The sequence below is a fragment of the Triturus cristatus genome, chromosome 7 (assembly GCF_964204655.1).
Source record: "Triturus cristatus chromosome 7, aTriCri1.1, whole genome shotgun sequence".
Classification (NCBI taxonomy): Eukaryota; Metazoa; Chordata; class Amphibia; order Caudata; family Salamandridae; genus Triturus; species Triturus cristatus.
The window spans coordinates 378,453,745-378,473,029 of record NC_140590.1 but is presented as its reverse complement, the minus strand read 5'-3'; positions in this window follow the sequence as shown (position 1 = coordinate 378,473,029).

The window sequence follows — 19,285 nt, the reverse complement described above, 5'->3', positions numbered from 1 at the left end:
GTGAAATAGATTAAATGCGAAACGCACAGCTCAATCCGCTCACTTTCCACGCAATACACGAAAGTGAGGGAGAGGATGAATGTGCTATCAATCCACTCGCGCTCCATTGAGTTTTGCTGAATTAAGTTCATGTAGATCTTTGTGGGTGGAAAATAAGTCCAAATTGAAGTAGAATTCCAATCAAAATAAGTATGTGCAAAAAATAATCCCAAACGTTGCCAAAAGAATGTAGTAATCTCCAGTGAAGCAAATTAGATGAAATCCAAGAAAGTAAGTTTATTCCAATAAATGAGCACGTCTAACTCGAACAGCTGTCAGGAGGAAACTGACTCGCTGCAGAGCGTACAACATTCCAATACAACTCTAAGATCGAACATAGAATGGCAAACACATTTAAAAGGCTACAGAATATTAAAAGATGCACAGATGCATTTAAAGAGACACACATGCCAATAATAGTACATACTACAGTGAGTTAGGGTGAAACCTTCCCTGTCGCTGGCACATACTTGGTTTAGACTTAGACTCTAGTTCATGCTTTCCTGTCATTCTAGCACTGACGGTAACTGATTACGCATTGGTGAGAGTTAGAATTTTTACACTACTAATTTCTCCTTCTTGTGCGGGTTGATCTGGAACTCATAGACATGGCGTGGTGGAGGATGGTCCAAAATCACAAGGTCTGTTGTTTGGGAACAATTTCTTTAAGGAACTTGGAAAGAATGAAGCCACATTTACTAATCTGGACGAAGTGCAGAGGGCTATGAAAGAGGGTTTTCAGTCGGTGTTTTTTGGTCGACCTGTAGAAGGAGAGGTTGCTTCCCAGGTTGCGGTCAGTAGAGCACTTAAGTCATTTTTCAAGGACAGCAATCTTACAATAGAGAAACGGGTGCTTGGAGGTTTTGCGGCAGCCGCTAGGTTCTATGCTCAGACAGTAAGAGAGTTCAGAGCAAGAAAGAATCCTATCAGAGGACACAATTTAGATATTACCACAGGTGAGTGCACATTCCCCTTAAATGTGTTTCCTTGTAGGTGTAGGAGGCAGTTCATTTGAAAGTATGGAGAATAATAACATCAGACCATTGGGTACCAGGGGCTGAGAAGGGTTAAAGAGTAGAATTTCAGGAAGAAAGGTTCAAGTTCATTTACCACATCAGATACAATTTTCATTTTCAAAGTAGAAGTCTTTGTTATCAAAATAACAGGGGATGTTAGAGAAAGGGACTATAGAAGACATTTCCTTTCAGGGGTTGTTTTTTCTGAGCACTTTGTTCTTGGTATAAAAGAAAGTAAAGGGATTAAAGTTCCTGGTTTGAGGCCAGTGATAACTTAGTTTTTTTAGTTTGCTTTATTGATTATTGTCCAGGAACAGAGTGCAATAGCAGAAAAAAGAACAAGCAAATTCAGAGAAACAGGTAAGTACGCAAAATAGAGCAGTTATAATCAAATACATATAAAGAACCACAGCAGGGATCCAAGGAAATCAATAAGTTACAAACAGCTGCAAACCTCTCATTGGTATCAAAACAGGGTCCATAGTTGACGAAACTCGACTAAACCCAGCATCAAATGCCCCTTTATCCCTTACCCTTCGAAGTGGCTTGCAGCAGACATCACAATTCAGCCACGCCTAATAGTGCATCCCCATTCACCTCTGCCTGTTCCTTGTAGTAGGAATTCACCAGCAGGTATTGCCTCAGTGGGTCTCCTACTCAGGATATAAGCAGCACTAACGTAACATAGTTGTCCATTCTGTCTTTACAAAATGTTAGGTCAGTAAGCCATCCTTTGATTTTTGCAGTGCATTTAGAATTCCACTCCAGAGCAATCCTCCTTTTAGGTCTCATCTGAGACAATGCATCGCTGTCACCTGCAAGGCATTTTGTTTACTAATAGGGGCTTAGAGTCTGCCTATTGTGTACCATTGGTTGGCTTCATCATCACTTTTATTTCCATGCTTTTCTTATGTTGCAGAGTCCAGGGCGCCCGAAGAGAAAAGAGATTTGCTCTTTTATCAAGGGTTAGGAGATGATTTTAAAGTCTTACTACCTCAGGTTGTCAATCCCCAAGATGATTGTGATGAACTTATTGATCTAATAATTAAATGAAAACATTGATTGTTAGAAAGAAAAAGTGATTGAGGTAAATGAGATCAGAAAGTTGTGATAGACAAAGAGAAAACAAAACTGAGTCTAAAGCAATGGATGAAAGTGGCTAATGCGGATTGGAGGAAATCGTAGTCCACTTTACAAAGAGGAAAGACAGAGATATCGAGATCAGAAACTTTGTCTCTTGTTGAAAGGTGGTTCATTTTCTTTGTGAATGTGCCAGTAAAACCAAAGAAAAGCTTCCGGGTGAGCAGAGTGTAAAGGTCTTTTACATTTTCAGTAACTCTCATGTCAAAAATGTAATACAACACTTTCATTTGCCTGTACAGCTGGAATGGATGTCTTAAAATAAAGTGTCTATTGACATATTGATTGATTCTGAGGCAACAGAAAACTTCACAGACCTGGCATTTGCTATACTTGGATATTCCCATTATAGAGATGCGTACCATAGATGACAGGGACTTTTTGTCAGGACAGTTAAAACACAGACTGTTCAGTTAACCATGACGACTGACAGTGGACATCGAGAACAGGTTCAGTTTGATTTAAATTGCTTCACTTACTTTAGAGTAATTATTGTAGTTTCTTGGTCAGGTTAAGATAACCCAAGTGTTGATTGGATGTCACGAAAATTAGATTTTAAGTCTCCTTATTTCTTTTAGCATTATCCACAAAAAGTAGAAAAGTAAAAATATTTTTTTTGCATTACAGAAAATTAGGAGTTTAGGATCCCTAAAATTTACAAGGATTTGAAAAAAGTGTTTTATTAAAAAAAAGGCTAGTGTGTTACTACCTCATAGACCTTAAGATTATTGTATTGACCTCCAACCAGGAGCTCAACTGCCCTGTAGTCAGATTCATGCCTTAAGAGGGCTTGAGAATCTCCACCTTAGAGAATATCTAGACGAACTGTTGGAAACAGAATTTATTCGGCCTGCACCGTCTCCGGTTTCCTCAACTCTGTTTTTTGTCTCTTAAAAGGGGGAGAGCTCAGACCATGTATTGACTACTGAGCATTGAATCAGGTTACTATGAAAAATAGGTATCCTCTCCCTTTGATTCCATCTTTACTAGATCAAGTAAAAAAAGGCCACAAATTTCAGTAAATTAGATTTGTAAGGAGCATATCATCTGGTGCTCATTCGTGATGACTGGAGACCTGCATTCCGAATTAAGTTTCGTCTTTATGAGTATCTTGTTATGCACTTCTGACTGTGAAATGCCCCAGCTGCTTTTCAGTATTTCATAAATTAAGTGTTACATGAATTCATAGACATCTGTGTTGCAATGTATGTTGATGATATACTGATCTACTCAATTTCGCTATCTGAACACATTGGTCATGTAAGATCTATTCTACAAAAATTATAGACAATCAGCTGTTCACCAAATGAAACATGCATGTTTCACGTTACTGAAGTTGAATTCTAAGGACTTATTATGTCTCCCTCTGGCATCCATATGGATAGTCCACAAGTAAGCGTCTTCTGGAAAAAGACGTCCTCACATAGCACTCATAAATAGGCGATGAAGGCGCTTGAATATTTAATCAGTATTTGGTCATCCACGTATGATGATGCTCATACTTCTGCAATGTCCAAAAGATCAATATAGTTCACATATTAGAAGTGAATACAATTGTAGGGGTATCCTGAATTCCCCGATGCATTTCGGGTCTAACCCTTCGTCAGGGGAATTTCCTAAAACCAGCAGAAAGGGTGGATTTAAGCTAGAATCCAAGCAAAATACTATATAATTCATTCCTTTATAGAAGAAATACAGAGTGAAAGAGGCTAGTGTAGCCTTCACCAAATAGAAAGAACATTAGATCGGAAATATCCGTTCTAGATTTAATGAGAGTTAGAACGAAACTGGTGTTGGTTAGTGAAAAAGTCGTAATGATAACGGTAATGTGCACGTGAGAAAAAGCTCAATCCTAAAAAGTGTCAGATTAATTAATGTGTTAGTATGTAACGTCTATGGTAACCGAACGTTAATAAAGAACCCGTTAAGGTGAGTGCTTCACATTAGTACGAGTGAAACATAGGTTATCGCACTGACGTGAAAGACCTAAAAACGTTACGCTAGGGTGAGCAAAAATATAGACGCGTCCCTAAGAGGTCACGAAATGAGGTGTATGAATCATTAATGATTGGTGTAACAGTGCCCGTAACGTATAAAACAATATAAAAATGTAGCCACTGCTCAATGTTAGCGCATACCTGTAGACAAGATGCAACGAGTGTACACGGAACCCCATCAGGAAGTGTAAGTGCCACGTGTGTTGACACCGGATATAAAATAGGAACGAGATCCGGAAATGTTATCCCCTGTGCAATGGCAATGGAAAAAATACTGTGCGGTGAATAGGGATAGGACATAAATTGAGGCCATAGAGAATTGGAAATCCACTCAATTAGTGAAGGAAGTACAGAGTTTTTTTCACTTTGCTAATTTCTATCCACAATTTATTAACTAGTTCTCAGCCATAGCTGCTCCTATAAAGTGTAACATTTCAATGAGATTCAGAAGCTGGGGAAGCTTTTCAAATCCTTAAAAAACTATTTGTCACTGCTCCTGTGCTTAGTCACCCTGATCTCTCACACCAGTTGGTTGTGGAAGTGGATGCTTCACTTAGTACCACTGGGGTAACATTGTCACGCATGATCCAGTTTTTGGATGAATAAACCCAGTTGCATATTTTTCTCATAAATTAAGCCTCACAGAGTCAAATTACATCGTAGCAGACAGAAAAATACTAGCCATAAAAGTAGCATTTAAAGAATGGTGTCACTACTTACTGGGCAGGGCACAAATCCTAAAAAACATAAGTGGGATAGGCAGTATGCAAGTGAAATCATGATGCGTGCCATCACAACGCATGTCATGACGCGTGACATTGCACATGACATCACAGGAAGTGACCTCACTGGAAGTGACATCACAAGAAGTGACATCAGATATTAAGACCTCACACGTGTTTATAAGGTCTACCATGAGCACATTTAAGTGCTTTATCAGACTTAACAACAGATTTTGCGTCGGGCTTGAGCCAAAAACGTGGCGCAATTCCAACGCAAAATCTGGGCCTCCACTAATACATTTATTTTTTAAACCCTGCCACAAAGAAATTGGCAATAAGGAGAAGCATGGTAGTAGATCAGTTATGCTTAATTGGTTGCAAAGTCTGCATTTTAAAATATTTGATTGGGTTAAGGCAGCTGCTGTAAAGGTGCCCAGTAAATCTCAGGAAATAGTAATAATGGTGATATAATGCTGGTAGTTAATGCACTTGCTGGAGAGACCTGAGTTTTTTGAAGTCCCAGATTTGAATCAAAGTCGAAGAGAAGGTAAATGTGTCTCCTGTAAAGCACATCATCTAACACGCAGATGATACATTTTTATTTTATTTTGATAGTAAAGTGGGTTACTGCTTTAAACACAGAGATCCTTTTGTTACCTGCAGTTCATAAGTTGTAATCCTGCTGAAAGACCACAGTGAGGTATGAAGGACATGTGACTCCTACACCTTGTAACCCTCACTGTCTCATATAACTCATCTTGTACATTGATTTACTCAGATACACGATTTATTGTCAATGTATAATGTGAATGTTACGTAAAGAGCACTGACATGCTGCATTGGGTTGCATAGTGCTATAAAAGAAATAAAAAAGTGCTATCGAAATTGTGATTTGTATAAATACTGGGACAGACCAACACACCTGACATTCTTACAGTGAATGTATCTATTATATACAGGGACTGAACAAAGGCAAAAGTTGCTCTTAAATACTTGTGAAGAGATAACAATGTATGCTTTTGTTTCCCCTCCGTTGCATTTACAGTTAAGTGTGAGGTTCCAGGCCACCTCCAGTCAGGATATTCAAACAAATGGAGTCCTGATGGCCCATTAACTTCGTCCCAGCTGGATGGTGAATAAAAAGCTCTCACTGCCAGCACGTTGCTGCTGTAAATCAAAAGCGTACAATGTACAGGCACTGCTGAACGTGTCCTGGTGTCTGAAAATTACACCGGGACAAGTTCAGCCTTTTTCTTTGGGGCCCAAGTTCTTGTAAGGGGGGATGGCATCCACCCTGTGAAAATAGTGGGTGGACACCGTGTACCTTCGTGTACCCCCAACTTGTGCCCTGTTACAATACACTACCACCATTCTTACTAACCATTCAAATTTACAGTTTTTGAAGGCATCTCAAGCTCTATATTACGAGGCAGTTATGTTGGATGTAATTTTTAAGGAGTAGGTTATCATAATCACATTTCGCCCAGGTTGAACGAATGGCAAACTGATAACTTATACAAAGATCAAAAAGGGTGGTGGGGGATGCACCACTTGTACCTGTTTTACCACAGTCAAAAAATAGTAGGCACCTTGTCACATTATTGATATCTTCTTGTAAAACATCCAGTTGATCCTCCTCTTATTATTCCCTTCAAAAACGTAGGGGGACTCATGACAACATGAATAAAGCACTGAGGAAAGCAAAAAAAACTACTAAAGCAACAGTCTGGTATTCAAAAAGATTATTTGTACTAGGTAAATAATGTTCCCTTTATCCTTTACAAAAGGATTACAAGAACAGGCCTTGAAATGAAGTAATTCTAGCTATTTAGTGGGGCACCCAGGGGAAAAGAAAGCTCTGGATTTAATAATGTGCTCAGGGTAAGGCTTCACATGCAGCACCTACTAGGTCACTTGGACTAATTCCCATTCCACCCCATCCATGGCATACAGTTTCCTTTGACTTCATTGAACAATTGCCTCGTATACCTGAAGGATTCAACACAGTTCTAGTAACTGATGACCATTTAAACAAACTGGCACATTAGACTCCTTTAAAAGGATTACCATTTGCAAAAGGGTTAGCTGAAGGGTTTATGCAAGCAATAATTTGGTTATATGGGGTTCCTTCACTGCATATTTTAGACAGGGGTTCAGAGTTTATTTAAAATTTCTGGAAGGCATTTTGGGATCTCAGTACTGTAGTCAGATTATCCTCTAGTCATCACCCACCGACAGATGGTTAAACTGAGTGAATAAATCAATGTCCTGAACAGTATTTACGATGTCAAATCTTGCAGGATGGTTCTGATTGGGGGTCCTTGTTGTGGAACGCTGAATTTACTTACAATAACTCCACTAGTGAATCTACAGGCATTTCATATGTTTTCTGTACTTCTGGTTTTCAACCCAAAAAGAAGAATATAGACATTCAGATACCCAACTTGGTACCGGCAGCCCATGAGTTTTATAAACATCTCCCCGACATTTACATTAACGCTCAAAAGAATTTGGAAATATCCAGGAAGAGATATGAGGAATCTGCTGATAAGTATAGGAATTCTGAGAAGTCACATAACACTGGAGATCATGTTTGGTTATCCACAAAATAGCTATGCCTTAAAAGTTGAAATAAATCTCAGCCTAAATTTATAGGATACTCAAGATAATCAAAGTAATAAACCTAGTGGCAGTAAATTTGAAACTTCAATACATCCAGCATTTCACGTCCCACTGATTAAACCTGTATTTGAGGGAACTTGTTTACCAAGCGGACCACCTCCTGTAAACACAGAAAATCATGCTGAATATTAGGGCAAGGCTATCTTGGATTCTAAGAAAGTCAGAGGACATATTTTCTGTTTGGTTGATTTGAAGGGATATAGTCCCGAGTGTAGTTCTTGGGAGCTGGTGGGTCACATTCATGCCCCTCGATTGGTAAGGAGCTTCCATTTTCAACACCCCATCAAACCTAAACCTATAGGGCGGACGTTGGTAGGGGTGTACTGTCATGGTTTCCAGGACATGTTAGCATTGAGTGCATCTATGGAGCAGTGCACCGGGAGGATTCTGCTTTTGCACTGGACACAGTCTAGTTTTTTAGTTGTCATTGACCTCGATCCTGTGGGTCGATGGCACGGCCCGATCACCGTGGAAGTGAGAGGCCCTCATGCTCTGGCTTCCGATACAGTCCAAATAAAGCCGCACTCTGAGGTCAAGGCTTTGCCTGCTACTGAGATACTTACCAGAATACTTACCATCCTGTTGAAATTCCTGTCTTCGTCTTCTTTATTTTGTCATCCTGCCATCAGTCTGCCCTAGGGTTTGAGAAGTTGCTTGAAGTCCTCGCTTCCTGGCTTGTCGCTATCCTAGCAGTGAGCTCTGGAGTAGTTCCACTGGAGCAGTAAGGTTGCTTTACTGCTCCAACAGAAGTCTTTGGAGATCTGTAAGAGAGAGGAAGAAACATTTACCACAGTGGCCCTGTAGCTACTAGTTGTGAACATACATGCATAAAGTTTCTCACAACATATACTCACAATAATGGATTACTGAATCTTGTTCCATCATTAAACTATAAAACTCTCAAAATTCCTGAAAAGTAAAGGAAAAAAGACATTGCTTGAGCATTGTTTTCATGAGGAACACTTTTGAAGATATACAGTAAAATGTCATACTTTGATTTTATCTTGAAGTTCTTGTGGAAATTACATATTAATTCTCTGGCCATAGCAGTCTGATAATTGTCCTCCCTATATGGTTCTAGAAAATAGAGGGCCTGCAAGGGAATAACATGTATTTGAATTTTTTTTATTTGACATCATGTAGTGATGATTTTGTTTCTGTTGATAGTATTCACCACTTGCATAAATTCCTTACCACTAAATCAGCATGACAATAGTGGTAAAGAGAGAAGTCACTGGTAAGCAAATATTAGGGGAGGTAGATGTTTGTAATTATACCAACATCCTTATTTACCAATTTATTTTGTATCTATTTAGGAATACATGAACACACACTATAGTGATCAGAGGATAGACCAGAGAAAATTGTCCGCACCCAGAGGAACCAATTAGCTAAGAATATTGTTCTTCTTTCTCTTTTCCATCCTATACTGGCATTGTGCAGATGTTTGTTCTGGAATTTGGCAGAGTCCTTGGTTAGGTGGTGTAGGAAACCAGTTTCTGGAATCTCATCTCGCTCCCACAGGATTACAATACCTGCAGAGGAAAACTGGAGAGCAGGTTATTGCCAAATATTACACCGCCATGGCGACGGTTCCTGCCAATGCTTTATAAATGACCATCACCTTAGCGATCATTTATAAATTAGGTGGGCAGCATTTCTGTTAGGGTGACCAGATAATTGACTCTGTCTCCCTAGTGGAAAAACAGGCCATCGGCCTATAATTAAATCAGGCCCTTGGTGTTCAAAATAATGATGATGAGAGAAAGACCAATAGTAGATACATATTGACAGTGGCATACTATGTTTGGGTATGGTGATGATTGAGGTCACACTCAATGTAGGGGGCAAAATGCTCTGCGATCTAGCTGCTTTATACATTTTGATCATTAATGGACCCAAAATATTACCATAATCCTTGTTGAAATGTGTAGCCAAGAACTGGCCTGACCACGACCGCTAGGGTTCTCCCAGATCTGTCTTCTTCGCCATATCTTTGGGTAGCTACATATTTGTCCAGGGCATTGCCTCCAATTTGGAAAAGTAAACAAAAACGATAGAAGTAGAAAAACATGAAACGTGCATTGCAAAAAAGGAGGTACATGACGCCACCCACTACCCACTGCCTCCCCAGCCCGCCCAGTTCAAACATGTCAGCAACAGTAAATCATGCTATTCTCAACAAAGGGTTCAAGCTTGATTAGCTCAGTAGACCTACACATAATTCCTATGCTGTTTTGACTAGACAGGGTTTTCAAATAATAATTGTTTACCACCATTGTCTCAGCTTGCTTCTCAATGTAAGCATCTTTGCCGTTTGAGGCGGACCCATCGATGTTGCACATCTTGTGCTATGCCATATCAATTTGAGTGGCTTGTTTATCCACTCGTTCCTTCGGATAGTTAGGGTGTCGATCTTGCCTCTTTAGTGAACAGTCTGCCATTCATCTCAAGTAATAGTTGCTTTAGCTCACCATCTGTTGCCAGGGACTGTGGTGGTGGAAGGTGCAAAGCATTCATCAGTGAATAGTCTTTAGTCAACCGGAATGCCTTTTTGCCTTTCTAACTGAGAAGTAATATCTATCAAAGCCACCACGGTGGTGTTGGATAGAATCTGCAATTTACATCCGAAATACTCTCTAGCTTTCTCACCCCTGGCCATAGCAGACCCACCCAAGGTAAATATGGAGGACAGAATGTATTCAAATGTTATACCATTGCTATAGCTACTTCCAACTCTGTTACCCCTTCCCAAAATTCTTTTGTTAGTGTCCTTTATACCCATCTTGTTTTAGGTCGGACGTGTTTACATGGAACACCTAAAGGCAGTACCATTCTGAGACCCACATCTTTAGTACCAGTGTAGACATTTGAATAAGTCTCATTGGACAGAAAGAAAAACCCTGGGTGGGCATATATAAGCCCCTCATAATCCACTGCAGCATATCTGGAATTGATTCCAGATGTGCTTGGATCTGATTTATTTACTTTTATACAGTATTGTCCCTGAACAACTGATGTACAAAGAAGTATCTGTAATGTTCACTATGGGGCAACAAGCAGCATAATAACCAGCCTCTTGGGGTACTGTCAATTGTTTATAATGCCAACATGCGAGAGTTATATTCTGTTCTTCCTTATAAAAGTTATCACAACACCTGTTATCACAGCCAGGGTAACCCTCAACCTGTGATTTTCGGTGATACAGACATGGTCCGGGGTAACCAAATCCAAACATTCCCTTTACCGCCACAAACTGTGCGGCCGAGTGTATGTGTATTTAACAAGTGAGTGTATGCAGTCCAGAGGCTAGTGACAGAGCAGATAGGATAGCAGGCGGTCCCCTTCCCAAAGAATCTCCTATGAGTTTTCACAAACACATTATTCGTGGCAGCCCTCCTATCGCGTCTCAGAGGAATGTGGCCACTCCTGTTGAGTGCGGGTACACTATGTGTATCTTCCAGGAACCATGATACCCCCATACTATTACTACCGCTGTTACCAGAGCAATGGCACCCGCAATATTACTTTGTGTAGACCAAATCGCAGTAGGGGCAATTGGCTGATCCTCCTCATTAATTCGTCTACCATAAGTATGCATAATGAAAACAAGAGAAGAAACGCAAAAATGATAAGAAATGTAAGTGTTCCTAGTGTCACTCAGAGCCTCACTGGTACAGGCTCCTATCGTCCATCAGCTGGCGCTCTTGAGCACTGGCGGTGGGGCGTGCTCCGTCCTAAGCTCTTTCCTAATCTATCCCACGTCAATAAAGGCGGTATACTTTTCAAAGTATACGTTCCTGACTAATGTTCAAACATCAAGAGCAAAACAGATAAAACTCTTTCATTTCATGTATTCCATTCCCTTGTTGGTACTGCTACTCAGTCCATCCCTAGTATTTCTTTTCCTTGGACTCGGTGGTCCTCAGCCGAGGACGTAGGTCGTACCTGGCAGCTCCAGGCGCTGTGTGATCACTAAATAGAGGCTCCTGGATAGCTCGTATTTCTGGTGGGACAACCTCATTCAAAACGTCGTCGTTCTCTTTGTCTGTTTGCATCCAAACCAACTTTGCATCACTGAAAGGCACAAATCTGGGGACCTGCTCACATTCAACATCTCCCATTCCCTCCTTGACCCACTGGTCGTAAGGCAAAGGTATTCTTTTGCAGTGGGTCACATGGACCCAATTCTTTCGACCAGCAACCTTTACTGCCGTCTGTGTACCCAGAAGGACTTGTTCAGGACCTTTCCATCTGGGCTCCAGATTTTTCCTCCTCTGGAAGTTTCAGATAAGAATGAAGTCCCCAGGCTGGATACTTGGACTGGGATCCTCTGGCTTAAGAGGTGAGGAGTCTTGCAACTGTTGGTGAATAGAACACAAACTTTCTGTCAATTGCCCAAGGTAATCAAGCAATACAGGATATTCAATATCGGAAAACTTTCTCGGCCTAGGGACCCCCAGACATTTGCTGGGCAGCCTACAACAATTGCATAAGGATACAAGCCAGTTCTAGAATGTGCTGTAGTCCTCATGGACAAAAGGGCCAAAAGAAGAGCATCTGGCCATTGCAACCCTGATGTCTCCTGATTTTTTGCCAATTTCAATTTCGGTGTGCCGTTCTACTTCTTGACCAAACCTGCTGACTGCGGGTGATTGGCGGCATGGAATTTCTGTTTAATATGCAGGCCTTCACATATTAGCTTAATCACTTTCCCATTAAAATGAGAGCCATCGTCACTCCAAATAACTCTGGGCATTCAAAAGCGTGGAAAGAACTCTTTAATAAGCACCTTCGCTGTTGTGATAGCCGTATTGTCTTTAGTGGGGTAAGCCTCCACCTATTTACTGAATGCACATATGACCACTAAAACATACTTGAGATTGTTACAACTTTCTAGCTCAATGAAATCCATTTGAAGGACTACAATAGGGAAGGTAGGTGGTGCAAAGTTACGGGATGGTGTGGGGGTATCTTTCCCAGGATTGTGCATCAAACAAATCATAACATTTTTTACAAAGTGTGTGGCTGTTTTAGAAATATTGTCATTACACCAAACTGGGGCCAATAATTTACAAATACCCTTTGCACTGATATGAGCTGGGCCATGAGCCATAGTAACCACGGGGAGTACGTATGCTTCAGGTAACATCCATTTCTGTTTTCCAGACAAATCAATCCAACATCCTTCTTCATCTAAACATGCTGTACTCAGGAGGGGGGGGGGGAGGCTGAAATGCCAGAAACCGGTCCCAGGATGCTTGTTTCCGGTCCAGGGAAGACATGGCTTGGCAGTTCGGGCTGGACTGTTCCCATGAGGCACAGGGTCAGATTGATTTGCATATGGCCATGTCTGAACTGGGGTGGCAGAGTGGGCTAAAGAACGGTGATGGATTAAACCCAGATCAGTTGACTGGGGGTGAGTGCTTGCAATGTTCAACACTCCGTCCATCATTTCCTTTGGTTTTTGCTTTGTTCGCCATAAGTTGGCAGGGTATGCTCAGACGTGAGTCCCTTGCTCACTTTGCCACTGGATTCAAGCAAGCCTGGCTGAAGACGGCTGAAATGCCAGAAACCGGTCCTAGGATGCTTGTTTCCGGTTCAGGGAAGACATGGCTTGGCAGTTCGGGCTGGACTGTTCCCATGAGGCACAGGGTCAGACTGATTTGCATATGGCCATGTCTGAACTGGGGTGGCAGAGTGGGCTAAAGAACGGTGATGGATTATACCCAGATCAGTTGACTGGGGGTGAGTGCTTGCAATGTTCAACACTCCGTCCATCATTTCCTTTGGTTTTTGCTTTGTTCGCCATAAGTTGGCAGGGTATGCTCAGACGTGAGTCCCTTGCTCACTTTGCCACTGTATTCAAGGAAGCCTGGCTGAAGACGGCTGAAATGCCAGAAACCGGTCCTAGGATGCTTGTTTCCGGTCCAGGGAAGACATGGCTTGGCAGTTCGGGCTCGACTGTTCCCATGAGGCACAGGGTCAGACTGATTTGCATATGGCCATGCCTGAACTGGGGTGGCAGAGTGGGCTAAAGAACGGTGATGGATTAAACCCAGATCAGTTGACTGGGGGTGAGTGCTTGCAATGTTCAACACTCCGTCCATCATTTCCTTTGGTTTTTGCTCAATTCTTTAGTGAGGTATGGAGACTAACAGAATCGCTCGGATCTGGAGGCATCTTGTGGGGGGGATTTCAATGTGGTTTTGGACGCGAGTAAGGATCGGTCCGGCGACACCCGTCGGCCACACCCAAGGGTGGCGGAGCAGCTACGAGCTATTATGGAAGACCACGAGCTGGTGGACGTCTGGCGACTTCGACACCCACTCAGACGGAAGGGCACTTGCGTTTCCACAGCGGGCCCAACTTGGTCCAGAATTGATTATTGGCTTGCGTCGCGTGATGTGGACACGTGGGTGCTCATGGCTGCTCACTTTTTTTTTTTTGGGCTCGGTTTTTCTCTGATCAAGCCCCAATGCTGCCGAAATTTACGCTGCCGGACGCGGTGCATAGGCTATTTAGTTGGAGGTACGTGTACGCCAATATGGAGAGGCTGACCAAGCCAGGAGGACGTTGGCGGGCCTCTTAAAAAAAGCCCTGGGCTAGTGAGTACGTGACCGAACTGCGTAGTGGCAGCAGAGAAGTGAACGCAGGCCAGGAAGTGGTGCAAGCAGAAATGTTTGCATTTTATACCTCTATGTATTCTGCACGGCAGACAGAGGTGCATCCAGATTTGCTTTCCCTCATGAAATCGATCGAACTTGCCTGGTTAAGCGACGGACAGCGCAGCTATCTTGATGAGCCCTCGCTGAGGAGGAAGCGATTGGGGTGATTCGTGCTATGCCTGGGGACAAGGCCCCTGGGCTGGATGGACTCACAGGCTCGTTGTATAAGGAATACACACCGCTCGTTGTTCTCCACCTCCTCAATATGTATGAGGAATCATTGGAACGGGGCATACTGCCCCCCTCTCTTCAGAGGTGTTGATTGTCACCATTCTCAAAACTGACAAGGACCCACAGTTATGCGATTCTTATAAGCCACTGTCAATGATAAATCTGGATAATAAGCTACTAGCTAAATTACTGGTGTCGCGTCTGCTTCCCCTGTTGCCTGCGGTGTTACGGCCCGACCAATGTGGCTTTGTGCCCGGACGGAGCACATCTCACAACCTCCGCACCTTCTTCACAACCATGCAGGAGGTGGATTGTTCTCTCCCCGCTGTGGCTGTCTTTTTAGACGCAACCAAGGCCTCTGATACCCTGGAATGGCCATATTTTTTCACACTCCTTTCCTGCATTGGCATCAGTCCCATTTTTCTAAAAAATATCGCCCTATTGTATTCGGCCCCGTTGGCGAGATTGAGAACCAATGGTCTGGTCTCGCCACCCCAATACTGGTGGCCCGGGGTATGCGGCAGGGGTACCTACTTCCCACCCTGTGTTTGCAGCGGCAACGGAGCTACTCATGGCCAGGCTTCGGCAACACCACGCATGACGTGGACTGGATTTCTCCCCTAGGGCGATTTTGGTCTCTATATATGCAGACGATGTGACCTTATATGTCCAACGCCCAGCCAAGAACCTGGACCCACTCATCCGGAAAATCATCAGTTTCTGAGGCTTATCGGGCATCACCATAGATTGGGGGAAGTCCATCATTTTTCCACTTACCCTGGGCACTATCCCATTCCAGTTGGAGTTCCCCCTTAAATAGGCGGACTCCCCGGAGAAATACCTGGGGATCTGGCTCTGCCTGAACATAGACGAACTTTGGAGCTACAGTTATGGCAAGCTCATGGACCGGCTGGAGAGAAGACTGAACAGGTGGAAGACACTCCCTCTATCTCGGGAGGGCCAGCTGGCCATCGCAAAGATGATGGTTCTCCCTAAATTTGTATACGTCTTTGTCAACCTGCCGCTTCCCCCCACAGCTGCATTTAAACTGTGATTACGCTTGAATTTGACATCTCTGGCATGGGCCGGCAGACAGCCCCTAGTCGCATGGGAGGTCCTGGCGCTGCCGTTCAAGCAAGGGGGATGGGCGCTCCAGATATGGAACTGTATTATAATTGTTCTGAGGCTCAATTTGGCTATCACTGGGCGTACCTGACCCTTTTTATGGCACATACTGCCCCGGAGAGTGACAGGGTGGAACCAATACCTCTGCACATGGTGCTATTTGGACCCAAAAAGAGACCCCGAGCCAAGGTTGATACGGTAGGCTGCACAGTGTGGACATGGCGGGAGCTTAGGCGTAGAGCATGATTAGAGACAGTATTTGCCCCCTCGATACCACTCATTAGACATCCAGAATTACCCTCCAGTGCAGAGCCAGGGGTGGGTCAAAGACTGCAGAAACTCCAACTTCATACGATGGGGCAGGGGCTTCCCAATGGGGTGTTTACTACCATAGATGAGGAGCTTGGCGAAGACCACACCAGGATGTTGGATAGACTGACATATTATCAGCTAAGAGCAGCGCTGCGCGCTCTTTTTGAATCCTTCCCTGTGGTTCCACTAACTCTTCGAGTGTTGAAGGAGTTTCTACCGAATCCCTTGCCGCGGAAGCTTATTACCCGCCTGTACTCAGGAATGCAGCGTGTGTCGCCGGCTGTACAGGTCCCCTGTCTGGCTGCACAAAGCAGGGTTGAGTGAGGATGTGAGATGCGTGCGATGCCGTGCTCCGGAGGTTTCTTTCCTGCATCTGGCCTGGGAGTGCCCGACGATGGCGAGGTATTGGTAACGAATTTTTGATGTACTGGCTTTACTGACGGATGGCGACTTTTATGGGTGCGGTGAGCCAGCTGCTGCGGCTGGCAAGAATTGGCTCCATTAGGGCCAGAGATTAGCCCCTTCACTCCCTACTTCTTTGTACCCCCCTCTTCTCTCTCTATTTTATCTTTACTCTTTTTCTTTACTGTGGTTTGTGTGGCACCCCGGAATATATCCCGGGAAGAGAGATGCTACAAAAGACAGAAGGACATTAAATGTTTTATGGGCCTGTGCCCAGCTATAGTGTACAAGATTATAGATAGCTGCTTTATACTCTTGTGTCATTCTGTCAGGGTCATCCAAATGTACGCAATGAGACATGCTGTTTTCCTGGTTTTTGTGAAATTCAATAAAAAGAAACTCTAAATTAAAATAACTTTAAAAAAACGTGCTGTACTCTTGCCACACAGCTAATTCTTCTACTGTGGCCTCGCTTTGAATCTCTTTCACACTCTCAACTGTGTTTTCAAACATGGTGTTCTCCGGAACCCATCTAGCTGGACCTGCATCAAACATTCTCTTCATCTTACACTGAGGCGTCTCTTTGGCTGTCTGATCAGCAAACGTATTCCCTCTACCTACATCATCTGTCACTTTCTTGTGGGCACTACACTTTACAATAGCCATTTTCTTAGGGAGTGTTAGTGAAGATACTAATCGTGATATCAAGTGTCCATGTTGTATCTTAGTACCATGCGAGGTAAGAAACCCTCTCTCTGCCCACAGGCGCCCAAAGTTGTGTGAAACCCCAGATGCATACGGTCTGTCTCTGTAAATATTAACAACTAACCCTTCGCTCAATTCACAAGCTTGTATAAGGGCAACAAGTTCTGCTGCCTGGGCAGATTGATAGGGGACTGTGATGTCTCTACCTAGGTGCGTAATGTAGTGATAGCAGAAGCTGCGGTGGTGGTGCCATCTGGTAATTTAAAACAAGAGCCATCGATATATAGTTCTCCTTGGGGATCAGATAAGGGAAGATCAGTCAGGTCTACCCATCCTTTCGTTTCTTCCTCTGTTTGGAAAATACAGTCATGTTTGTCAACTGCATCATTCTCGGAAGGGAGGGGTAGTAACGTGGCTTGGTTCAGAGTGGCACATCTTTTAATCGTAATATGTTTGGCAAACAATGTCAATTCATAGCCAGTAAGACGTGCACTGATGAGGTGCTGTGTCCATGTTTTATTCAAAAGTGTGTCCACAGCATGGGGTACCATGACTGTGAGGTCTGTATCGAGTATGAGTCCAGCCGATTGTATGATGGAAGTGGCCACGGCCGTGACTGCTCGCAAAAACTCGGAAGGGCCCTTGCGACAGGATCGAGCAAAGCAGAAAAATAGGCGCAAGGTCTATGTCTATCACCAAATTTTTGGGTCAAGACAGAGAAAGCACAACCAGCCATCTCGTGGACGTATAGCACAAAAGGCTTGTTATAGTCAGGCGTGCCTAGTACTGGAGCAGAGCAATGCATTGCCTAGAGAAAGTGAGAGTGAATCCAACTGACCCTTTAATGCTTGACTATAATGCTAGGACTTTCAATATAGCCTTGAGGAGCTCTACAGATCTGGAAACTGTTGCTAGACAGTGAATATACAAACAAAGACCTATTGTTTGGGTGTATGGAAATGCTAAAGAATGCATTTTTCAAATCAATGACAGGGAAAAATGTAATTGCGGGACCACTATTTTATTAACCTCATGCAAATCAATCACAAAACAATATACATCAGCAGCACTGTTGGGAGAGTCTAGAGGCGCTCTTTTACGGACCGGGAGAATAGGCATATTGCATATGTTACCGGTGATCTCTTCGACAACTCCCTCATGTATAAGGTCCTGAAAATATTAAGGAGAGCTTATTCTCCTGCCTTTGTTATTTTATTCTGGGGAATGCGTGGTAATGTGGCCTTGTCATTTACTTGTATAAAAACTGGGGGTAAGTGCAATAAGCCTACATCAGTGTCACCAGTGCTCCATAATGTGGGTGGTATTGGATAAAATTCAGGCGGAAGGGGAGCATCTTTGGATAGGCATTGTCTAGTACCCACGCCAGGACCCATGGTAGGATAAACACCATCTGCCGAACAATAAATGGTAGCATGCAACTTCTTAAGTAAGTCCAAGCCCATTAAATTTAGATGTTAATAGGAATGGGGAATCCACAGTAAAAGGGACAACAGTAAGAGCAAGAGGGCGAGAGATGGGCCTTACAGCCGGTACTCCTGAGAAACCCATGAGACATTCTTATGGCCAGACAGGGTCGCCCCAGGAACCAGATGTCGGGAAATAGAGCTCTTTGTGGCACCTGTAGCAACCAAGAATTCCAAGAATTCCTTAGGAGATCCTTGCAGATTTACTTCGACATAAGGGCCACGCTGATCTACAGGTATGTGAACTGGTCCCTTACCCTGTCCCTGGCTGTCCTAGCTGAAAGACATCCCTGTCACATCATCAACGTCGTTGTAGTACTGTCCTTCCCTGGTGTTGTCGAAACAATTGTCAGGAGGGCCTACATTGGCAGTAGTGTGTTGTTGTCTATTGGTCCCACGGCCTCTGTTTCCAGGACCCCTTCCTCTATTGTACGAAACATTGTGCAAAAGTATGGGACACTGGTTGTGCCAGTACCTTCTTCCTTGCAGTAAGCACACTGATTCTGTGCCAAAGGTGTCATGGATGGCTGTCTAGTGCGTACAAGTTGTCGTTAGGATCCCCCTCCTCTAGTGTTACCTCGATATGCCTGTTGCAATAATACCTTTGTCTTCAAATCCTTATTTCTTTTATCAGTTTTGTCTTTTTTTTCTTTATCCCTATGCTCATAATTTTGGGCTATATTTAGAATCATGGAAGGGGAAGACGTAGACCATGTGCTTTCAGCTGCTTGAAGTCTAAACATAGGAGATTAGAGACAAATA